Source organism: Podarcis liolepis (assembly GCF_965112155.1).
Source record: "Podarcis liolepis genome assembly, chromosome: 10".
Classification (NCBI taxonomy): Eukaryota; Metazoa; Chordata; class Lepidosauria; order Squamata; family Lacertidae; genus Podarcis; species Podarcis liolepis.
Genome location: NC_139562.1, coordinates 25502321 through 25527963, shown reverse-complemented (window position 1 = coordinate 25527963; position 25643 = coordinate 25502321). Strand labels below are relative to the sequence as shown.

The window sequence follows — 25643 nt, the reverse complement described above, 5'->3', positions numbered from 1 at the left end:
GAGTCAGAGCTTTTGTCTTCTATACTGGGAGATGATGTGGGTAATTGTTGGAACTTGAATGCTATGAGCAGTTTGGCATACTAAAAGATCCAATATTTTCATCTTTATTTAAGGGATATATATATCACATTTTTTGCAGTGAACAGTTCAAAGCAGCTTAGCAAAATGAAATTCTAAACCACCGCCAGCAGAGTAAAATAAGAATTAGAATTCTTAAAAAAAACAAAACTTAAGAGACTTTCAGTTCCTCATTTGGAGGCAAGCAGTGCTACTAACAAGAGCCAAACTGATTATTTTAGGAGCAACCTTATCTATCCCTTTTGTAGTCAGGGAACATCCTAATATCCTCTGAACAGGCAAAGAAGGAATGATAGTTTGTATTTTCCTTTTTAAAAAGCTGGATGTGAATCCAGATGCTAATTAGGCAAAAGACTGTTCACCATCTGCTGTGATCAGATGTGTCGTGATTTAAGGAATATTACTTTTAGCTTGCAGATAGGTTGCCTGGGAGAAGACAAAAATATACATGGACCTCCAATTTATTAAATTAATCACAGTCTACTTCGATAGGCCAAGCATTATTTTTTGTGCTGGTTCATATATAAAATCCAAATAGAAGAATTTCATCAAAAATGTACTTTGTTTAGGTTCTTCCCTGTATTATAAAGAATGATTTGCCAGTAACATTTTTTCTTAAATAACTGGAACTACAGAAGTAAAATGCAGTGATTTAAAATAAACCCCCACTTGCCCTACAATTTCAATTCAAACAGGATGGGCTGAGCTTCTGGAAAAGCTTCTAGCTTGGGCTTCACGTAAGATAGACCACACATTTTTAATACCATTCTCCGGGTTTGCACAAAAGTATTTCCAGAGAGTTTACAGTCCAATCCTATGGATGTTTACTCAGAAATAAATCACACATAATTCAACTGAAGTTCCACAAGCGATTATAAAATGGCTTTAAATGACTCGTTCCCACATCCGCTTGTCCCTTGCCTAGAAAGCATGGGTCCCAGTGGTCTTCTGTTTGCTCCACTGCTTCCCCTGGGGAAACCCACTCTTTAGCGCTGGATTGGAGCAAATGATAAGCCGCAGAAAACCTGATTGCCGTTTGTTCCGATTCAGCAGTAAAGAACTGCTGTAGGGAAAGCTGTGGGAGAAGCAGTTTGTGATAGGGCATAATGAAGGAGGCAGTTCCACAGCTATGGCTGCATTAAGTGACAGCTTACACTGATAAGGGTGAATGAGCAGCCTAGAGCCAGTAACCCAGGCATAGGCAAACTCAGCGCTCCAGATGTTTTGGGACTACAAGTCCCATCATCCCTAGCTAACAGGACTAGTGGTCAGGGATGATGGGAGTTGTAGTCCCAAAACATCCAGAAGGCCGAGTTTGCCTATGCCTGCAATAACTCTTTTCAGTTGCTTCCCATAATTCCCTCCACTGACCTCAAAGCTTATCTTACTTGATCCTTGGAACTACCAGGTCATGTAAGTTGGACAGAGCCATAGTAACTATAATGTAGCCAAGGACTATAATTTATACTACGTGGCTCCCTCAACACCCAGGCTGCTGTGCTACACTGACTCATTTGCATCCTGGTCTTAAGTGTGTTCTCTTAATTTTGGTGAAATTACTTGCCACTAATAATGCTTAGGATTGCAGATTTCATCTCATAAAAGTGACTTACAAGAAGTATCCAAAATGGGCGCCTCTTCACTTAAGGTGGGTTTCACTGCCTTCAGACAGCTCTGGCATCTGAAAGCTGCATCTGACATCTATTACATTCATTTTAAATTGCATGGAGCCTTGTAAAACCAATGAGCCTTTCCCTTACAGGCCCTGTGTCTCTTTTTGGCCACATTCCGCATTTTTAATTTAGGCTTAGCTACTTTTAATCACATTTGGTCTAACACACTCCATATTTTTTTTTTTTAAAGGCAGCCCATTGTGTTTTCTAGCAGCACATACTGCCCTCATCTTAAGGCAGGCATGCAACATCCGTGTGAGTCTCTGGTGACGACAGAAAATTACAGAACGTACATTCAAAAATGCACTCAGTGTATTTTGTGCAGAATGGGATACTGCTTATTAACGCAGCAGGGACTCTGAGCCTCTACAAACCCATAGCTATGTCTGGGAGGGGACAGTGCTTATTAACACAGCAGGAAGACAAGACTTCACTCTGCTGCCTGCCTAAATGCTGACAAGAGAGGCGGACGAGCATCCGGAAACCTCGTTCTCCTGCATGCAAAAATAGAATCTCCCTGCCACACACATACATTCCTTTTCCAAATGGCAGGAGGCAAAAAGTAATGAAACACTCTGCTCACAGCAATTGCAGAAAACTTGGTACAAAGAAAGAGTGAGTTACTCTCAAATTATTGAAAAGACCATGAATTTGGGCTCGGGGGGGGGGGGGGATCAGCTCTTGGGGCAAAATGGAGGAAGGGAGCTACTGTCACACCGCCTGCTAAACTGGGGGAAGACTTCGTATTTTACAAAAGTGTGATTTAGAATGTCTCTTTGTTTGGCATGCATTATTTGTTAATGCTGTATAGGCATGAGAAGTGAGCCATTTTTAAATTGAACTTACATTCAATCCAGTCTAGCATTTACATATTTATTTTCCCGAGAAACTGAAGAAAACAGCAACAAATCTAAGAATGATGTGTCAACACAAGAAGCTTCGTTATACCAAGTCAGACTGTTGATCCATGCAGCTCAGTATTGGCTACACTGACTTAGCAATGGTTGTCTAGAGTGTCAGACAGAATTCTTTCCCAGTCCTACCGAGAGTTGTGAAGGGCAGGGGGAAATGGGAAAAAACCCTCCTGTTTTTTAGGGATGCGGGTGGCGCTGTGGTCTAAACCACTGAGCCTAGGGTTTGCCGATCGGAAGGTTGATGGTTCGAATCCCCACAACAGGGTGAGCTCCAGTTGCTCTGTCCCAGCTACTGCCAACCTAGCAGTTCGTAAGCACATCAAAGTACAAGTAGATAAATAGGTAGGTACCACTCCAGCGGGAAGGTAAACGGTGTTTCTGCGCACTGCTCTGCTTTCGCCAGAAGCGGCTTAGTCATGCTGGCCACATGACCTGGAAAAACTGCGGACAAACGTCGGGTCCCTCGGCCAGTAAAGCGAGATGAGCGCCACACCCCAGAGTCATTCACAACTGGACTTAACTATCAGGGGTCCTTTACCTTTCCCCCCAATTTTTCCAGTCTCTCCTCCCCACCAGGCCTTGACCTCTCTAGCCCAATCTAGAGATACCAGGGATACCTTTTGCCTGGAAAGCAGTTGCTCTACCACTGAACTACTGTCCTTCCCCATGCAATAGTTTTTTACCTTTAACTACACTACTTCTGTCCTTTCTGCCAACAAATACTGGATATATGGAAGACTTCACTCGTCACAATCCACATTTTATACAGTAAAAGAGCAGAACTTTGATCCAAAATGGGGACCACAATTGGTTGATTTAACTCTTGGAATGGTTTTCTATAATGCAATAAATATACCCAAGGTAGGATAGCTGTGTGATGGGAGGAGCTTAGGAAGCTGCTGTATCAGGTCAGAGGGGTCAGCAACCTTTTTCAGCCGTGGGCCGGTCCACTGTCCCACAGACCATGTGGTGGGCCGGAATATTTTTTTTGGGGGGGGAATGAACAAATTCCTATGCCCCACAAATAACCCAGAGATGCATTTTAAATAAAAGGGCACATTCTAATGTAAAAACACGCTGATTCCCCAGACTGTCCGCGGGCCTGACTGAGAAGGTGATGGGCCGCATCTGGCCCCCGGGCCTTAGGTTGCCTACCCCTGGGTCAGACTGTGGGTCCATCTCACCTGATATTGTCCATTCTGACTAGCATTGGGTTTCAGGTAGAGGTACCCATCAGCTAATCTTGTCACAATGTCTCAGAGTTTCAATGTAGCATTGCTCCAATATGATGCTCCGTCTGGGCTTAAATTGCATTGTGGGGAAATTAAAATGGCAGCTGCCATTGCTTGGAGAAGACAAACAGTGGCACTGAGAGCAACTCCAGGTCTAAACAGATGTGACCACCATCTGGGGTCAGCTGTTGGCTCTTCTGGAGACCCTTGGTAGCTACCCAACAATTCCAGTCCCTGACACTGAGCCTAGCTGAAGATCTACCACATTATTATCAGGAACACAGAACTGAATTGTGAACTTGGTGACAAATCCATGCAACTGAACAGCTTATGCTTCCAATGGGTAAGTGTGCATGTGTGTATTACACTTTTACCACAGACCTACAGTCCTTTTGAAATATGGTGTCCTTTCTCATCCCACACCCCAAAGAAGCTGGGTAGTTTCTGTGTGGGAGGCCACTGAGATTCCTAAGCCATTGCCCACAGAGACGCAATTCCCAGAAGGCAGAATGGTAGGGTGGGTGCCTGTAAATTACCTTGTTGGTTTCTTCCAAGGCAAATATCCCCTAAAAAGAAAAATGGATTGACCAAGATTGTGCTTACCTTAAGTTGATCAGCTTTGCAATGAACACACCCAAGGCTTACATTGTGCAATTACTTTAATTAATGACTAGATTTTGTTAGTTAAATAGTCCAGAGCTGCTCAGTGCATCCCAGTAATTTCCACAAAGCTAGCATTTTGGTTCCTTCTCTGGAATAACCAAAGAGAGAGAGAGAGAGAGAGAGAGAGAGAGAGAGAGAGAGAGAGAGAGAGAGAGAAAAGAGAAAGAAAGGAAGAGGCTGTGGTGGTTCTTCAATTAGGTCATCCATTGCAAAGGTCACTAAATGTCTTAACCTTTCCCCATAGAAATATCTACAGCTGCATAGACTTGCATATGAAATAGAAAGCTTTTGTTTGGATCCAGTGGAGCAAAAGCAAACGATTGTTTAAAGGTCATCTCAGTTTGCTTTGGTAGTTGCAGCGGGGTGAATTGCAAGAAGAAAAACCCACCCAACACCCCCTGCCCCACTTATTTTTTTAGATGTTATTGCAGACAGTGCTTTCAAAGACAGGCAGAGTATAGTTTTTTTGGTGGGGATTTTTAACCAGTTATCAAACAACATTTTCAAATGTGTCTTCCTAGAGTAGAGGCACTCATTAGTGTTTTGGTATCTTGAACAAAAAACGTATTTATATGCATGTGTGCCCTTCCACCTGCCCCAAACCTGGGGTTCCCAAATCTCACTGCTTAGCCCCCTCACCCTTTAGATTCTGGCAAACTTTTCTAAATTTCCTATTCCCTCAGCCACACCATCTGCCCCCTGCTGAGCTTTGTGACCTCTTCCTTCCCTTCAATGCCTGTCAGTGAATGCAGCTGAGGCGCTGCTCTCATTCAGTTATCCATGGCTGGCCTCTTGTAGTTTGCTTTGCTGCTGGTGCTCCTCTGCTGGTGCTGATGAGTTTTCTCTTCCTCATCAGGCATTTCCTGTGCCTGTGGGGCATCTGAAATACATAAACGAATGCAGCACCCAGAAAAGGATGGTCACACACCATTTTCTTCTTTTAAGTTTTAGAAGTTTAGTATTAAATATATATCACATTCAGAATTGCTGGTTACATCCACTAACTTGATTGAGAAAAATTGATTCCTCAATTAAAAATCAAGAAAGTGTCGTTAACTTGTTGCCTAAAATGGCACCTTACATCTCTGGGATGTAACCGGATCAATTCAACCGCCTCTCCTCTCTGTTGGAGGGGGTACTATGTATCATATGTAGTGGACTTGGGATAGAATAGAGGAATTTTGGAATATAATATTTAGAATATAATATAAGTCTTATCATACAACTAACAGTTCAAAGCTTACCACAGTTAGATATGTTGAACATTTCCCGTGAGGACCAGAAGGAGATTCTGATTAACCGTATGGAAGAACTTTCTGGCAGTAAGAGCTGTTTGACAGTGGAACTGTCTCCCTCAGGAGGTTGTGGACTCTCCTTTCTTGGAGGTTTTTAAGCAGAGGTTAGATGGCCGTCTGTCATGGATGCTTTAGCTGAGATATCTGCCTTGCAGGGGGTTGGACTAGATGACCCTTTGGTCCCTTCCAACTCTAAAATTCTATGATTTACAGCAGGGGTCAGCAACCTTTTTCAGCCTTGGGCCGGTCCACTGTCCCTCAGACCATGTGGTGGGCCGGACTATATTTTGAATTTTTTAAAAAAATGAACGAATTCCTATGCCCCACAAATAACTCAGAGATGCATTTTAAATAAAAGCACACATTCTACTCATGTAAAAACACCAGTCAGGCCCTACAAAGAACCCAGAGATGATTTTAAATAAAAGGATACATTCTACTCATGTAAAAACATGCTGATTCCCGGACTGTACGTGGGCCGGTTTGAGAAGGCGATTGGGCCGCATCCGGCCCCCAGGTCTTAGGTTGCCTACCCCTGACTTACAGCATAAAGGACTCATAACATTCCTACTGGCAGTGGCTAGACAGCTCCACAGAACTGGAAAAGTTTGGACCATCTTCATCTCACACAGAGGAGGCAAAAGGTCTGGACGACAGCCCTGATGGAGAAATTGACTCAACACATGAAGGTGCTAAATAACACCCAGGACTCGGACAATGTTATTGAAATTTAGGATCCATTCACATCCTTTTCTACTGATGACACAGAGAACTGGCATCCACTAGCTATGCATGCCCACCTTGGGAGAAATGTTTCTTTTTCTTAACAAGGATGTGGCAGAAAGGGATAACTACTTCTGTTTATTCTTGCTTATATTTAAACCAATAAAAATTAAAAAAAAATAAAAAAGAGAAAACTCAAATAATGCTGTATACAGTGGTACCTCGGGTTAAGTACTTCGTTCCGGAAGTCCGTTCTTAACCTGAAACTATTCTTAACCTGAAGCACCACTTTAGCTAATGGGGCCTCCTGCTGCAGCCGCGCTGCCGGAGCACGATTTCTGTTCTCATCCTGAAGCAAAGTTCTTAACCTGAGGTAATATTTCTGGGTTAGCGGAGTCTTTAACCTGAAGCGTATGTAACCCAAGGTACCACTGTACATTCATCATAAGACGTAATGGGTAAGATGCAATGCCATGCCAGCAGATGCCACATGACTTCACCTTCTCTGCCTCTGCAATGTTGTTCCTCCTTTAAGTCTGCTGGCTTAAGGAGAAGCACACTAATGACTGAGAATGTTTGGATGTGCATATGACTGCAGTCCTAACCATGTCTGCTTAGAAGCAAACCCCACTGAATTCAACAAGGTCTACTCACAGGTATGTGGGTTGGCATTTCAGCCTAAGTTACGGAGCTAAATCATATTCAGAGAACATACTCATCTGTAATTGCAATGACAGCAGAAGATTGAAGGCCTTCCGGATGGGAGATAAACAGAAGACATGGCACCATAACTGGGATTCTTTGCTTCTTGCACTTGCTGAGTAAGTATGTACTTAATCAACGAATTCCAGAAATGTAGCCGAGTTAGTCTATTACAACAAACACAGGAAAAAAATATTGTGTTACTGTAAAGATTTATCAGATTTATAGCGGCATCAACCTTCCTGGACGAAAGCCGCAGAAACATTTGCCACAATAAATCTGTTAAGTCTGATGCAGCAGGCCTCCCTCCTCCCTCTTTTTGCTATCTACTTAAAGAACGTGCCTAAAATATACTTTTTCCGAACTATCTCTTGTATTGTCAGAAGACCGTGTTGCAGTGGTTAACTTGTTTTAGAAGCCAAACCCACATCATTATATATGGAAGTTGTCAATACACAGAACCAGTCAGCTTCTATTCTCTTGTAGGTTTGGGTTACTGACATTTGTTCTGCGGCCAAGGCATAATTTCTAGTTGCTTAGGTACAGCCCTGAAGTCATTTGTTTGAAATCAACCATGCAATTTTAACAATTTGAGGGAAATGGCAATAATAAGATGGATCCTCAGCAATTATGTCTAGATTTCCCTGTCTTGGATGCTTGATGATGCTTGTCTTCAGGCCAACACTTTAAGAGACTAGTTCTCCAAAAGGGGCAGAATGTAGGAGAGGGGACAAAAGCTCAAAGGGCATCTGTTCGCTTCCAACCTTTGTCAGAGCAAGTGGCTCACTAGGAGCTATCCTTGGTGCTGGAACAAGACCAGCCTTGCCTAGTGGGCTCCAAGACCAGACCAGACCAGACAGCTTAGCCTAATATTTCAAAACTGGCTTTGGAGATCAAACCACTTACGTTTTATTGCATGGTTTTAGATTTTATTGCCATGGTCTAATTTGTATTGTTTGCTACTACTGCAGTCATTAAAAATGTGGGATATAAATAAAAGGAAACCTGGATTGGGCCCGGAAACAAACCAGCAACAACTGAGAAGGCTGCCACCTGCAGTTCAGTGGTTCATCACATGTGTGCCCTACACACAGATTCCTTCTGACAGTAGGATAAAAAAGGTAAAGGGACCCCTGATCATTAGGTCCAGTCGTGACCGACTCTGGGGTTGCAGCGCTCATCTCGCTGTATTGGCCGAGGGAGCCGGCATACAGCTTCCGGGTCATGTGGCCAGCATGACTAAGCTGCTTCTGGCGAACCACAGCAGCGCACGGAAACACCGTTTACCTTCCCGCCAGAGTGGTACCTATTTATCTACTTGCACTTGATGTGCTTTCGAACTGTTAGGTTGGCAGGAGCAGGGACCGAGCAACGGGAGCTCACCCCGTCGCGGGGATTCGAACCGCAGACCTTCTGATCGGCAAGTCCTAGGCTCTATGGTTTAACCCACAGTGCCACCTGCGCCCCTGACAGTAGGATAGGCTGAGAGAAAAAGAGTGGCCCGAAGACTTCCAGGTCCAACAGCTCATTGATACTCTTTGATTTGGCACCACAGAACACAAATGTGGAAGCCAGAGATTCTTCCTCATTTTTGTGCCTGATAAGAGATTCCAATTAATTTTGATCTAATGACTGTACACAGGGCAGCAAGAAAAATGGCCTTCATCTTGTAACATAAAGCACAACATCTCCACGATGCAAGGTTGTGCTGCTTTTATCTTTTGGCTGGCAACCAGAGGAAGCTGGCTTGAATCACATACCAGACCAGTTTTGTTCTCCAAGTAAGAGACTTAGGAATGCATCAAAGGAAACAGAGGTTTCTCTGCTAGTTTCCTCTGAGCAACACTGATTTACCGTAAATCTAAGGCTGAAAGAATGGTGTTCTTAAAAAAAAACACACAAAAAAAAGTATGGAGAACATGTGTCAGTTTCAATCCAGCAGAGAGGAAATACTGGAAGTCTACAAGCCAGTGTAATAATTCAGAATTGATGCTTTCCCGTGTAAAGTTTGCTTCTGTCTAATGTTATATTGGAGAGGGTTTTTTTTTGTTTTTAAATAACTCGGGGAGTTTACCATCTTGTATGGAACATAATGTCCCTCTTAAAGGAAGCAGGAATAAGGACTTGTCCAGACAGCAGCTTCCGCACTTGGGGCAGGAGTGCCCAGTGCTTCATGGGCGGGGGGGAATAGATGCCAGGCATCAAGGCTGTCCAGTGAATGAACCAGAAGTGCTTCCCTAAACCCCTGATGGCCGTGGATTCTGGCAGAATGGATTTACCTAGTGGTAATTTACCACAATATTCTGATTGTTGTTGTTGTTTAGTCGTTTAGTCATGTCGAACTCTTCGTGAACCCGTGGACCAGAGCACACCAGGCACTCCTGTCTTCCACTGCTTCCTGCAGTTTGGTTAAACTCATCGTAGCTTCAAGAACACTGTCCAACCATCTTGTTCTCTGTCGTTCCCTTCTCCTTGTGCCCTCAATCTTTCCCAACATGAGGGTCTTTTCCAGGGAGTCTTCTCTTCTCATGAGGTGGCCAAAGTATTGGAGCCTCAGGATCTGTCCTTCCAGTGAGCACTCAGGGCTGATTTCCTTAAGAATGGAGAGGTTTGATCTTCTTGCAGTCCATGGGACTCTCAAGAGTCTCCTCCAGCACCATAATTCAAAAGCATCAATTCTTCAGCGATCAGCCTTCTTTATGGTCCAGCTCTCACTTCCATACATCACTACTGGGAAAACCATAGCTTTAACTATATGGACCTTTGTTGGCAAGGCAAGGTGATGTCTCTGCTAATATTCTGATTACCAATTGGTAATTCAGGTATCAGTATGGTACTATCAAGTGATAAGATTTTTTATTTCTTTTTACCTTACTTCTCCATCTGATGTGAAATCCAAGGAAGATTCCTTTGCTCACATTTTTGCAAGCAAATTTTCTCAATGTAATTTACTTTTTACATGCTATTTTCACTAATATATTCATTTTAATGCACACTTTCTTCTAACGTACACATTTCTGTAAACATCGATCTAATGTATATATCCCATGTCCCACCAATTTCTTCCACAGGAAACTCTGACCCTGCCCATATTCAAATCTGGACAATCCCATAAGGTCAACTAAGTGTGAGCATATGGATCAAATTGTAACTGATGAGCCAGTAGACACCATACCCCTCTACTTGCTAAAATTGAATGTGGTGTAATTCCTTTCTTTTTATTTATACCTCAGTGTCTGTGTTGGTGAAGGCTGGGTAAATAAATAGACTGATTCTTTCTTTCTTTCTTTCTTTCTTTCTTTCTTTCTTTCTTTCTTTCTTTCTTTCTTTCTTTCTTTCTTTCTTTCTCCTTCCTTCCTTCCTTCCTTCCTTCCTTCCTTCCTTCCTTCCTTCCTTCCTTCCTTCCTTCCTTCCTTCCTTTTATCAGCTCCTCTTTCCAGAAACAGGTTGTGACACAATTAACATCAGTTCTTCAGGATTTTAGCAAAAACCTGGCTTCTTAGCAAAATGATTATTTTGTTTAGAACCTGTTTCAAGAATTATAATTTGCAGCTCAATCTGGGAGTTGGTATTTTTGTGTGGTTTTTTTTACATTGGCTTCTCTAAATCAAAAACACAAGTTTCTCTCTGTCTCTCTTTTAAACAAAATGAAGAAATTGCTGGTATGGTCCTTAGGCTTTTACTAGTTAAAGCTTTAAGGGAAAGTGTTTACATGATGTTTGCTTGCCGAATGACTGGGGGTGGGGGGTTGCTTCCTTTTAAACCACAAAATGACTGACAGGAAGCCTCTAAATATTGCTGGGAGCTGGGGAGAGGTGGGGAAGGGAGTGAAGGTATAAGATGCTTAAAGGGATTCCTTTGTGGCAGTTCTAAGCATGTATGTGTTTGATCCCTGTGTTTCACAACTCCCCTATCACCTTACATGACAGTTTGGAGAGGCATGCTCAACAGAGCCAAGGCAATCCATCCATTTCATTTACCTTTGATTGGCAGAGAAATAAATAGAAATGTTCTTTTCCCTGAAGGAGAAATATCCATACTAATGTCATCAATGTCATACCCTCCAACATTTCTCTGATGAAAATAGGGACGTCCCATTCCATAATGATAATTTTACTATTTATACCTCACGTATCTTACTGGGTTGCCCCAGTCACTCTCAGCAGCTTCTAACATATATAAAAACACAATAAAACATTAAACAAACTTCCCTATACAGGATTTTCTTCCCACAGCTTGGGGGTCGCATAACTCCATACCCTCCAGCATTTCTCCAATGAAAATAGGGACATCCTAAGGAAAAGTGGGACATTCCAGGATCAAATCAGAAACTAGGACGGCTTCTCTAAATCAGGGACGTACCTGGAAAATAGGGACACTTGGAGGGTCTGCAATGTGCAGCAGCAAAAGCTTCTGGTATATCCAAACACACACCAAAATAGTTCCTGATTCTAAAGAAGCAGCAAGCACCAACTTTTCTCTTTGAGATTCCAAACTGGCATTCTTTGATGAACATCTGTACTGATCCCTAAGAAGGTCCCTGTGCAATTCAACATCCTGCCTGGTTTTCCCAACCCATGGATCTGACGCACGGCGGCAAGGTTGCTTTTGTTGTTAAAGTGAGACCTGCTGTTTCCCCATACAGGATCTATCTGAACAGCTCCAACTTAAGTTTCTGGGATTCTAGACCTCAACCATGGTTTCAGGGCTGTAAGCTTCTCAGTCTCCAGAGGAAGGAATTTAGTCTCAGGTACAATGCAAGAGGTCCAAGTACTTTTAACATGTGTCAATGTGGTGTAGCGGTTAGAGTGTTAGCCTATGACTGGAGCAGTGTTAGAAACTCAGATAGATAAGCTAGGCCCCAAATGGCTCTTTAAACCAAGGTTACATTTTCCAAAATGGAATACAGTGGTACCTCAGGTTAAGAACTTAATTCGTTCTGGAGATCCGTTCTTAACCTGAAACTGTTCTTAAACTGAGGTACCACTTTAGCCAAGGGGGCCTCCCACTGCCGCCACGCCATTTCTGTTCTCATCCTGAAGCAAAGTTCTTAACCCGAGGTACTATTTCTGGGTTAGCGGAGTCTGTAACCTGAAGCGTCTGTAACCCGAGGTACCACTGTATCTAGTTGCCCTTTGGGGGCGAGATGACTCTAAAGACTTCTTTCTCAAATGATGGCTGTGATTGATTCTCCATTAGACATCTGGCTAGTTCAGATGACAACCTTGAGCTAGGTTAAGAGCTTTGAGAACCTAAAAAGGAAAAATCACTTGATCCAGGGACAGTCCACAGATATATTGTCCTGTTCCGACCTCTTTTTCTTAATGGTGACCGCTTTCGCTCCTGTTCCAGCTGCACAGATAAAGCCATTTGGTTCCACAAATTCGTTCTGATTGTGCAGATAAAATATAACCAATAGAATTCTACAGGGTGTGTTGCTAGTGTGGGAAAACAGGCCAGATCCAAGGATCCCCAGATGCGGAAGATGTCAGGTACCATCCTGGTACCCAGGCATCTTCACGTGGCCACAAGTGGGTGAAAGCCAAGTGCAAAATGACCTGGCGCCTGGCTAATTTCGAACACTGGACCAGAGAGCAAGAGCAGCATAGCATGGTTGGGTGGTATCGCCTTCTTGTTGGTAGCATTACTGCAGAGTACCTGGGAATTTTGGCAGTTAAATTGGTGCTGTACATATGCACTGGTAGGACCACCAGGTTAGCTCTTTCTGGTGTGTCTGAACAGCTTTGCCCTTGCCATGGTCCTGCTGCTGTTCCTTTTAGGTTCATCACAACAGAAGGGTTTTCCCCAAGCCCGATTTCTAGTGGGAGGCAGGGGGAGAGGAGAGTGAGTGTGTATGGTTGTTGCTCCTCCAGTTTGCAAAGGTACCCAGAAGCCTCCAAAGGTTGGTGACCCCTGGTCTACTCCAACAGCCGTACGTGACCTTTGGACAGGTCCACAAATTACCAGCTTCTAAGAAAGAAGGCTGACTAGTGTTCCAAATCAGAGAAGGGCTCTAAATTATGCTAAACTGTTATTACAAAGGTAGAGGACTCTTAAAGAAAAATGTCTTTAAAGCAATCCTAGGTCCAGTTCAGCTACCACCCATTTTGTGAGGGTCAGTTCCTTTGTTGCCCTGGCAACCATAGGGTAATTCATGGAAATCTAAATAATGCTTCTATTTTTAAACTTTTAGAGGTTTAAAAAACTACTGTGCATTCTAATATTATTTTTCCAGGTTGGCATTCACCTGTCACAGAGCCTTTTCAGTGATACCTCTCCAGTTGTGATGCCTTTCCTAGTGGAATGCGCCTGTCTCCATCATTATTAACTTTCCAGAGAAATGTGGAAAAAGCCCTCTGCCTACCCAGACATTTGGTGACTGTTTCTGGCAACCCCAAAATCACTGTTGACTGCTTTTAGATGTTTTTCACTGTAATTGTTTTTAGAATGTTTTAAGTGTTTTATAATGTTTTTGCTTTGCTTTAAAATTATGCATCTGTTTGCCACCCTGGACTCCTTCGTTAGGACGGGTGGGATATACATACAATAACAAACAAACAAACAAACAAACAAACAGACAGACAAACAAACAAACAAACAATATGGCAAAGCTAGAATTCTGCCTTTACCTTTTGTAAAACTGCCAAACCACCTGGATGTTCCTCACACCAGGAATTCATCTTTCCAGAGGGTGGAGGGAAGAAACCCTTTCAGTTGCCTGGAAATGAAATGTTAATTATTATTAGTATGGCAGCTCTTTAGCGGTGCTTGTAACAGGATCGGCCGAGCCCCTGAACCTGGGTTGGCACACGCACTTGCAAGGAATAACACTATTATTGGTTAACATGTCTGGTTATTTTATAGACCTAGTTAACAAGAAGTGGGGAGGTGGGAGAATTCCTGTATCGTGCAAAGCATTTTCCCGCCTGTCGTTTGGAGCCTTGCCACTGTTTAAATGTAAGTCGATTTGCTGCCGTACCATCTGCAGTTTGATTATTTGACTATTCCCTGGCTTGGAGTCAAACCACAGCAGAACACCCTAGCCTGTGATTTACAACCCAGGCTGTGATTATAATGGTTTTATTTTTGTTGGATCTCTGTTTACAGGCTCACTTGTCCTGCTGCACCGTGTTAGAATAACAATGAGAGAATTATTAGGTCTCATTAGCAACTATCGCGCATGGCACACAGTGCTTAAGTCATAGAGCGCTGCCTAAGTACTCTAGCAGCCTGGTTGTGTCTGCTTTCCGTTGCAACAGTGAGGTGTGGGAGGATGCCATCAAAAAAACCAAGGGCCATTAATTCTTTTCTGAGTAAATAGAGAGGACGTGTATTTCCTGGATTATCAACTTGAAAACAATTGCTATGGCAAGGGAACAGGGCTAGTTGTTTCCCTCATCAAGGTTATGTAAGGTCCCCTGTTTCCATCTCCCATAAAGGAAGAAAGCTGTTCACAGTGTTATGGAAGCAGGAAGTGGATTATGAAAACCGGAGACGAGCTCTGGGTGCCCTGAGTTGAGCCACAGCTGGGAATATCTCTCACTTTGCCATGACAAGAAAACTGCAGTTCCCAGATGGGTTGATCTCCTATTAGAAGGAATGTAGGTCTAGGGCAGGTGGTGTACAAGTTAAAATAATGGCTTACAATGGAAGAGACAGGGCATAAAAGGAAGTGTTCAGGAAGAGGAAGATCTGCCAATTTGGGTGCCATTCATCCTGACATCATGTTACATATTTGTTACCAAGTGGAATCATCCCTGAGGAGACAGTTCTGAGAGAGGAGAAGCCAAAGTGTGTTTGGTCTCAGCTAGCGATGGGCAAAACTGTCCATTTCAGTTTCTCTCAGGGTCTCATTTTTCCAACCCCATCAGTTCATGATTTGTTTTTAAGTCCTCATGAAAATTCACCGTGTTTAAGTTTGGATTTCTCAAAATATATGCATTTTTATGCAAGCATTTTTCTCTGATAGAATGCATTTTTGATGTTATTTTCACCAATAGATAGATTTGCATGCATGTTCTACCCTCATAAATGCATTTTTTTGTACACATTCCTCGACTGGAGTTCAAAATTTGGAGAATCCAAACAATGGCTGTGTTTTGGTCTTCATATTGTTTCATGAAGTGTGAATTAAGTAAGTATACTTTTAAACGGGAACTGAGCTGAATTTCTGCCCCACCCCTTCTGCCAGCTCATTCCACGAAGGGGGCCTTGCTCTTTCATTTCTCCTTCCGGTGCAGCTGGATGAATGGCTATCTTCATGGTTGCATCCTGCATTAAAAACAAAACCCAACTCAGTGGTAACTCTACTTGTGTGGTCTCACATTGATTTCCCCTCAAGAATCTTCCCATAGAGTTCCCCACAGCTGGACATGTGTGCAAGAAATATGTGCACAGGTGATATGGAAACTGCATGTTCTGCTTCCAGCCCACGTAAGACGCTCATGAATTCTGTAGAAACAAATCCTGTTTCCTCAGCAAAGCCATACAAGTCTCCCACTGCGGTTTTCAGGTGGCTTTTGGGGCCTGCTGCATTAATGCTTTCAAAGCTTGGCAGAAACACCCCACGCCTCTCTTTCAGTCCTTTCATGTTCTGGGATGCTTAGACCCCCGCCTTTTTTAAAAGAATAAATGCTGTCCTGGAACAAAGTACAAAGCTCTGAGGCAGTCTCTGATACCACTTGCCAGGACTTGGAGAGGTTCAAAAGACATGAGGGACCATAATGAGCCACAATGCTCTCCCGTCTCCTTGTAACTTTTCCTCAGGAGACGCATACTGTACTGTCACAAGAATGTGGAATGGACTTGCGGCTGAGGTGTTGTTTATTGCTTACTTACAAAATTTATGTCGCACACCTTCAACAGAAATTTATGTTCCCAGTGTGGTTAACAGAGTTGTAAGAATAAAAAAAGTATTATCATCAACAACAGCAATATTACTGCAGCATTATTATTATTATTACTATTATTATTATTTTATTAAGCTAGCCTGCTTCCTCAGGCGCAGCAGAGGATACTGTTCCAGCACCAGCACTGAGGTAAGAGTCAATGGCCAGTCCAAGCAGCTTCTGTATCTGGGATTGGTGGGTGCTACACCATCTTTTCTTTTGCCTCAGGCAACAAAATGTCTTGGGAGGCCTTGTGCTGCCCTTCGGACAAATGAATCTGGACACAATCTATGGAGAGGTTCTTTGGTGCATGCACTGTTGAAATGAATGGGAATTGTGCAAGAGACGTGCACACAAGGTGTATTTCATGTTTGGGGCTGAGTCAAATGTGCAAATTTGTTGCTCATGGAGTACAGCTTCAAGCGGTGACTTGCCCATAAGAATGAGCCATCACAGGTTAAAACCCACAGTGGTAACCCACATGCAGATGTAGATCAAAACTCAACTGTGAGCCATACGTTGTACAGCAATGACATGATCTATAGATGCATGTAAGAACTATGGCCTGTGCTGTGCTATGCAGGCCTGACTGCACAGTCTGCAGAATGCCTCTGGCAAGAAGAGCCAATGGAGCAGATTGCAGATGTTGAACACATCAGCTCCAGCCAGCATGGTCAATGGTCAGGGAGTTCTAATCCAACACCTGAAGACCACTGCGTTGGCTGCCCCTGGTTGGTGGTAACATCCCACAATCACATGTATTTTTTTCTGGATTAAGTAACCTAATACGATCGCTTGCTGAGTGACCCAAGAAGCAAGCAGTTTATAGGCTACAGGAGAGAAATAGCAGGACTCAATGGTTTCTGGGTTAGAACTCCCAACCCACTCTGCTTGCTTAAAAGAGAGATGCTGCTTTCACTAGCTCCATGAGTCAAGACCAGTTAACAAGAAACTTGGCTGGATACTTCTAGGAAGACTTGGCTGTGAACTAGCCCTGGGGCATTGTAATCCAGGAAGGTCAAGCAAAAGAGCAGGACAATACACATCTGGGTGTTTTCTTCCACCTGGGACAGCAAACAGTGGCTGCGCACAGCCAGAGCCATTAGAAATAGAAGCAGCTCCATCGAAAGCAGGCTGACATCAAACAAAGGAATGTATTTCTTCCTATGCGTCTAAGTGAATTTAATGGGATCTGACCCAGGAAAGAGTGTATAGGACTGTAGCTTCAGAAACCTTAATGCTGTATATTCCTACCATTACATGGCGGGTATGAGCTGTTCAGCAGTCAAGACAGACTGCTCCAGAAGGTGGTAGACTCTCCTTCATTAGAGATTTTTGATCACTTAATCATGGATACCATAGGAGAGGATTCCCTGCATCAGCAGGCGTTTTGAGCAGACTGTTGAGGTCCCTTCCAACTCCATGATATATTTTGCATTCATCCTGATTTGCTTGCACTAAGATGACAAGGAGGTTAGACTATGGTCACTTCAAGATGGCCTGTTTATTGAGCATTCATCCTTATTTGTCTGTGGGACAAGTAGGGTGATGTTGGCTATATAATGAACATATTTATTCTGATTTGTTTGCTGGGAGGTTAGGCTAGACTGTGTCATCACTAAGTGCTTTCACCATGCTTTCCACTGCCTTTCACTTTTGCTGTCATTATCACAAAAAGTCTGATCATCTGGGGAAGCAGGCTCGTTGTGCAAGACCCTCGCCATCAACTACAACAGAGTAACCTGACTTTCCTGGTATGTGATCGAACCGTGAATATTATCTTAGAGTTTCCAGGAATGGTGTGTGTGTGTGTAAGATCTGCCCCTTTCTCTGAGTTTTTCCTAGTCAAACAGCAAGTTCATTAACTGCAACTTTTCAATAGCAGTATACTTAAAAATGTGGCGATTGATTAATTGATTGATACAGACAGTGTTGCCTCCCTCATTGGATAGGATATTAATAACAGCTCTATGGGATAGCATGTGTTGGTTTTATTAATCCCAAATCTCATCTCCTGATATATCTCCATATAATGGTAATGCAAGCTAATGATACAATCTCTGTGTTAGTTTCACAATCTATAGGAGCTCTCAGGCAGGTTTAAGCAGAGCCTTATGGATTTGCCCAAGGCCACCCACTGAGCTTCATTATGATCAAGCAGAGATTTCAATATGGATCTCTTCCTGCCAAGCCCATTACTCCGGCCCCTATGCTATCTCCTGAATGTAATCTAGCTATATTAACTCTGTGTGGCCAGGGGGTGGTAAAAAGACCACCCCGTGTTCTTGCACCTGCCCTCAGACCCAGAGAAAGGATTCTGCTGACCCCAAAGGTGTCGTCAGAGAGAGAGCGGATGGGTGGGTCATTAAGTCGTCCCCTCCCCAATGGGCTATCTGTTGCAGCCGATCTGGTATGTGGGTGGTTTAGTTCACTAGCAATAGTACATGCACAGACCAGAACAAAGAGCACTAGCCACCCAGAGGTGAGTCTTTGAGAAAGAGCGGCTGTAATTCTAAGACTACTTCCGTGTGGGAAACTCCTGAACACCCCTGGGACCTACTTAGCAGCACACATGATTAGAAATGCAAATGAGACCTCCCAGCTAGATTACTGTGCTGTCAGCTTTCACACACACACCATAATCTGCATGCAGCTTTGCTGGGGGAGTGTGTGTGTGGGGTGGGGTGGGGGGAGAATCCTTAGCTGTTCTCTAACATGCTCACTCCAGTTTTTGCAAATTGGGTTCTCACTTAAAGAGGGCATGTATTGTGGTGAGACCTGGAAAACCGGCACCCTGTGTTGTGGGTGGGTATGATTGGTCAGCCACAACACCCAATTGGTGGGTCCCTCAAAGTTGGGTACAATCTGGCCAATGGGACACAGTCCAAACGGTTCAACGGTTCATTTATGCCCATGCACATGACCCAGAGCTTCCTCTTTCGGCTCGTGCATTCGGAACACCCACCCACCTCTCCCTACTTTTAGGGCTTTGCACCTGACCTTGCTATGCCGTCATGTGTCATCTGTCGTTGGGACAGGGGCACAGCAGGAATTTTCCCCACTTCACTGATTTGCTGTTGCCATTTGGGTTTCGCCTGCTGCGTAGCAAATCGGCACAACTTGTAAGGTTGCGGATAGGCTCTGGTTCAGATGATAGGGATGGGAGAACGCTCTCGCCATCCCTATGTGAAGGGTATTCCGTTAAAGGAATCCAGGGACTCGATGGTTTGGTCGACCCCTGAGAGGGGGTTGTGCCTGTGCCTGAGTCCAGGGGGGCATGGGTTGTGGAGATAGCCAGTTCCCGGCTTTCTGCTTATCCAGATGTTCACCCTTGGCTGACCTATGCTGGTGCCCTGGGTCAGTGCTACCTGCATGGCAGGGAGCTAGTCAAACCAGAGCCCATGCAACCAGTCACTTTCTGTAATCAATAAAGTTGTGGCCTAAATTCTGCCAAAAAAGCCAAACCAAAATTTGAGTCAAGTGTGATTTGAGTCAAGACTGTTAACTTGAGTCAAGACTGTTAACGGTCTTGAAAGACCTACATTGGCACCCAGTACATTTCTGAGCACAATTCAAAGTGTTGGTGCTGACCTTTAAAGCCCTAAACGGCCTCGGTCCAGTATACCTGAAGGAGCATCTCCACCCCCATCATTCTGCCCGGACGCTGAGGTCCAGCGCCGAGGGGCCTTCTGGCGGTTCCCTCATTGCGAGAAGCAAAGCTACAGGGAACCAGGCAGAGGGCCTTCTCGGTAGTGGCGCCCGCCCTGTGGAACGCCCTTCCAGCAGATGTCAAAGCGATAAACAACTACCTGACATTCAGAAGACATCTTAAGGCAGCCCTGTTCAGGGAAGTTTTTAACGTGTGATATTTTACTGTATTTTTGGGTTCTATGGAAGCCGCCCAGAGTGGCTGGGGAGGCCCAGCCAGATGGGCGGGGTATAAATAAATTATTATTATTATTATTATTATTATTATTATTATTATTATTATTATTATTATTATTTAGGGGGGAGGTTTCTGGGTCTGAACACGCAATGCCCCTGCTCCCCAAAAGGCGTGCTAAAATAATTTTGGGTTCAGCAAAGGCACCTCCAGTGGAGCAAGGCTTATAGCCTCTTCTTAAGTATCTAACATATGTGATTCACATGAAGAGAAGACCCCAACCTTTGCAGTTCTTTGGTTCAGAAGACAATTGATTGCATTTATATCCTACAGCCTGAGCGGGGAGTCTATAGCCTTCCACGTGTTAGACTACAACTTCCATCATCCCTGACTATTCACCATGCCGGTTTGGCTGATGGGAGTTGGTGTCCAATTACATACAGAGGGCCACAGGTTCTGCATCGCAGTTTTATGCAGCAGGCAGTTGACAGGGCGAGGGCAGGGGTATGGATTGGGAGGCCAGGGTTCAAATCCCAACTCAACCATGAAGCTCACTGGGTGACCTTGGGGCCAGTCACTGCCTCTCAGCCAAACCCACCTCACAGGATCACCTGTCATGGATACTTTAGTTGAGATTCCTGCATTGCAGAGGGTTAGACTAGATGACCCACAAGGTCCCTTGCAATTCAACAGTTCTATGATTGGCGATTAAATGAGCAGGGGGACTAACCTCAAGTAATTCGAAATAGGAATAGAGGGATCATCAGCCACTGTTGTCTGCTGTGCACCTGTGGAAATCTACAATTGCCACATTTATTAAAGGCTTGGCTGACTACTTACAATGGTGGGTTTTTTTATTTTAAAAAATCCATCTGTGGGCATGTGTATGCATGTTATTTTAAAAATGCTGAGATAACAGTATTCCAGAAAGTTTACTTTTTGGTGATAAAAGCTGTCCGCCGTCTGCCCCTGCCAGAAAAAATGAATAGCAGAGTATCAACAGGTATCCTGAGGATCACTTAGCTATAGACCGATCTTTGTGTTTAGTATCTCTTACACTATTTCAAGCTGTTAACTGTGATTTACAATATTGCAAATGCTGACATGCAATTTTGTTTCTGGGTCAGCTAGATGGGCTGAATTGTACACTTGAGCCATTCTGGTTCCTCCGCTGAGGAGCAGATGTTGAACCGTCTTCATTTCTCCTCCTCAGAGGACCATAAGGGATGTCTGGTCACACCTCCAGTTTCCAGTGAGGTTATGGAATTGACTAAGTGGGAGTTCTCTCTGCAGCACAGTACAGAACGGAGCCAGAAAAATGTTGTTGTAGCTGTGATCTGCTATGCAGATGTGGTTCAAAGTTGCTGGGTGTTGGAATAATCACTTCAGGTTGCAACTTCTGTGGTGATTTCTCCTGGGTCACTCACACACAAATGTTACAGAAAATATATTGCTCTGAATAGCAGCAGCAGGCCAGGCAGAAATTCAACTGGTATGCTATACCCCAACAGGAAGATACAGAACTGAGAGAGGTTCAAGTGTACAGTGGTACCTCAGGTTAAATACTTAATTTGTTCTGGAGGTCCGTACTTAACCTGAAACTGTTCTTAACCTGAAGCACCACTTTAGCTAATGGGGCCTCCTGTTGCTGCTGTGCCGCCGGAGCCCGATTTCTGTTCTTATCCTTGAAGCAAAGTTCTTAACCTGAAGCACTATTTCTGGGTTAGCAGAGTCTGTAACCTGAAGTGTATGTAACCCGAGGTACCACTGTACATTGACTAGTCAGTGTCAAAGGCTCAGACACTTTTTCCATTAGGGAATTTTGAGATACAGTCCTGAGCACAGTCAAGGCTACAGTTCTACCTGCGTGTACCTGGGAACAGCGATGGGGGAGAAATTAGTTTCAGTGCTAATTTAAAACAGAGTCTCCCAAATCGGCACTTTCCAAAACAATTATGACAACTGAAACACAGCCATTCATTCTCATTCAAATTTTGCAATGTAGTTCTTCAACCAAACTATATTTGCAGGACCCTGCTTAGCTTTGCAAATGTGCTAACTGTTTTATCGCTGCACCACTTGTCCTACAGGAATGTATGTTGTTGTTGTTTAGTCATTTAGTCGTGTCCGACTCTTCGTGACCCCATGGACCAGAGCACGCCAGGCACTCCTGTCTTCCACTGCCTCCCGCAGTTTGGTCAAACTCATGCTGGTAGCTTCGAGAACACTGTCCAACCATCTTGTCCTCTGTCGTCCCCTTCTCCTTGTGCCCTCCCTCTTTCCCAGCATCAGGGTCTTTTCCAGAGAGTCTTCTCTTCTCATGGGGTGGCCAAAGTATTGGAGCCTCAGCTTCATGATCTGTTCTTCCAGTGAGCACTCAGGGCTGATTTCCTTCAGAATGGAGAGGTTTGATCTTCTTGCAGTCCATGGGACTCTCAAGAGTCTCCTCCAGCACCATAATTCAAAAGCATCAATTCTTCGGTGATCAGCTTTCTTTATGGTCCAGCTCTATACAGGAATGTATAGAGCAGGATTTAAGATTGGAAAAATGAGAGATCGATAAAACAGAAATTGACTAGTCCTTCCATTCCTAACTGGGAGTAAGAACTCATTGAAATAAGACACATACAGGGTTCCACCCTAAGTCTCACTGGTGCTCAGCCAAACTTAGGCTTCTATTCAACAGTAGTCCTCCTCAGAGTAGGTTGATTAATTTCAGTGGGTCTACTCTGAGTAACACCCAGTGGGCTGCAACCTTTACTTCTAAATAAGCCTGCTTAGAATCATGGTGAAAAGGAGGAAAACTGCTCTCCCATTTGGAAAAATGTCTGGAGAACAAAATGCCACGAAAGGCATTTTAATTTGGCTGGAGTCCTGAGCTGCCGCTTACTCAGCATAATGGCTAACGCAGCCCCTGTGCCTGGCTTAATGGGATAAATAAGGAAGATTAATTGGCTTCCTTAATGTCCCTAAAAAGGCAAGAGCCCAAAGCGATCTATCAAACTGAGAAATAACTGGAAAAAGGTGGTTTCCCTCAAAGTCGGGACTAATGAAAATATGCGGCTTTCAAAGAAGGCAATCATGATCATTACTGCAGAAAGAATGCAAGCCACAACATGTGGTCTGTCTGTTGTGGCTTGGCATATCTTCTGTGGTTGAGCCCCTGCCCCCCCCCCCAGCTAGCCATTCAAAAAATGCACCTGCTGAGTAGGAAATAAGCTGATGGGCAAAGGAAGGACCAACATCTGTGGCATCAGATTCTCTCCACATTGCCATCCATTTCTCTGTAAAAAAGCAAAACAAAACTCTCCCCTTATTTTGAAAGCTCATTGCATAGGAGTAACGCTGCAGGATCTCCAGCATTCTCTACTCAGAGGAATGTGCAATTACAGGGAAGCTGCTTTATGGCCATTCGGACCATTGTTCCATCTAACTCAGTACTGTTCACTACACAGGCCTACTTGGCAATGCCAGGGATTGAACTGGGCACCGTTTGCATGTGCCACAGGTGCTACAGCCCTCCATACATGTATACTCCTTGGAAGTCTGCAGGTGAGGTGGACATGTCTATGACTGAGATCATGGCATATGACTATTTAGAAATACCATATTTTTCGCTCTATAAGACACACTTTTTTCCTCCTAAAAAGTAAGGGGAAATGTCTGTGCGTCTTATGGAGCGAATGCAGTGGACGGCAGAGGGATCCCTGGCTATATATATCTCAGATTGCTGAGGAAATGTAGAGAACTGAACTGGAAAAATGAGAAACGAAATGGTCAAATTCCCTCTAAGTTCCATAGAATTTACTGCCTAGTAAGTGTACTCTTCTTTCTTGGAAATAAACCCCACAGAATTTGATTACTTGAGAGTAAACAGGCTGGCAATTGGGGCAGCCCTTTGAAACCTTTCTCCCTTTACAAATCAAAGCCCAAGATGTCTCCAGGAGAGCAAGCCTGCTTGGAGATCACCTAAAGGACTTGCAATCTCCAAAGTTTCCCTTTAGAAAAATCACCCTGAGAAGGAGTGCGCTGGTTTTCCAATGAAGCCTCAATAGATATGAGAAGGAGGGATATGTTTAGAAATCCTTTCTATGACCTGCGAAATTGGTGATCATTTAATAACAGGGTATATAACGATCATGCATTGGCAGAACATATATGTGGTAAGTACCATGTAATCACCAAGCAAACTCCTAATTATTTTAGGCTTACAAACCAGGACACGTGTTAAATGATATTTTGGGAACCATCGAATATAATTACCAAGCTGTTTAACTCTGGAGGAACACAAAATTACTATGCAGTTGCACCAGGACTATATAGTTACTGACCATGCCCCATCTTCTCCTTTTTGGATGCTAAATGGCACATTTGTCCGTAGAAGAAGAATACTTTGTGCATTAGCTAACTTGTGCATACTTCAGTTTGAGTAGCTATTTCATTTATTTTTCTTGGTTAACACTGGCAGATATTTGCTGGTGTACTCAGAGAAGTTTAAAAGGCCCATTATGTAACGCCAACAAAACCCAAAGCCATGTTGCCAAAGATCCAGCAAAGGAAGACGGCATTGAGAATGGCTAGTTTATGAACCAACTTACAGAAGAGCCTAAAAAAACCCAGGGAGGTACAAAATTTCCCCATCTAATTTCTTGTCTAATCATAACTATTGACTTCTCTCATTATAGCCCAAGAAAGAAATCCTTATATTTGCCTTGCCTTTCACTTTCTTTCACAAGGTATTTTCACTCCACTGTTATGACTCCACTTTCACTCATTTTCACTCCACTGTTATGACTCAAAGAGCCCCAACAAGGATCAGAGAATAAAAATGGTCCATAATGCCCTACATTTTGTCCAAGGAGCTCAGCATAGGGGATGTGGTTTCGCCTCTCCTCTTTTTATCCTCAAGACAACGCTGTGAGTGTGTTAGGTTAGGGTACTCTGATTGTCCCTAGATTACCCAGTGAGCTTCATGGCATGGTGGGGATTACAACCCTGGTCCAGCACCTTAACCACTGCACCACAACAAGCTCATATCACAATCACTGACATCAAAATAATCGTCAACAAAAGCGAGTGGAGCCCATTTGTCCTGGAGGCTCTGGCACAACTTGCTCAAAAGAAGTCAGAAAAGCCTGGCATGGGGTCTTGATATATTTGAGGGTTTGCTGATCCCAAGTGAGTGGTCTCCAGCTGCCCCTGAGCTCCCCAGTGTTCCTTCATCCACTCTTCTTGTTTCGCATTTAAACTGCTGTGAGGAATCTGCAGTCTACAGTTTGTCTAATACAAGAGTCAGCAAACTTTTTCAGCAGGGGGCCGGTCCACTGCCCCTCAGACCTTGTGGGGGGCCAGACTACATTTTGAAGAAAAAAATTGAATGAATTCCTATGCCCCACAAATAACCCAGAGATGCATTTTAAATAAAAGGACACATTCTACTCATGTAAAAACATGCTGATTCCCGGATGGTCCGCGGGCCGGATTTAGAAGGCAATTGGGCTGGATCCGGCCCCTGGGCCTTAGTTTGCCTACCCATGGTCTAATACATCCTATCCCGGTGCGCAACCAGTGGAACTTTTGATCCCTTTATCG

The 25643-nt window shown here is 43.8% G+C and overlaps 2 long non-coding RNA genes across 2 annotated transcripts in view; one reads left to right on the top strand and one right to left on the bottom strand.

Moving 5' to 3' along the window:
- The window catches only part of LOC310687310, a 374731-nt gene that overhangs the window by 260297 nt on the left and 88791 nt on the right, over positions 1–25643 (top strand). The window lies entirely within an intron of this gene.
- The window catches only part of LOC310687299, a 37454-nt gene continuing 12397 nt past the window's right edge, over positions 587–25643 (bottom strand). Inside the window, exons 3-7 of the long non-coding RNA XR_014516366.1 lie at positions 15425–15551; positions 13910–13998; positions 6067–7447; positions 4501–5440; positions 587–1153 (exon numbers count right to left, since the gene is read on the bottom strand). This is a non-coding gene — a long non-coding RNA (uncharacterized lncRNA). The remainder of the gene's footprint in view (positions 1154–4500; positions 5441–6066; positions 7448–13909; positions 13999–15424; positions 15552–25643) is intronic.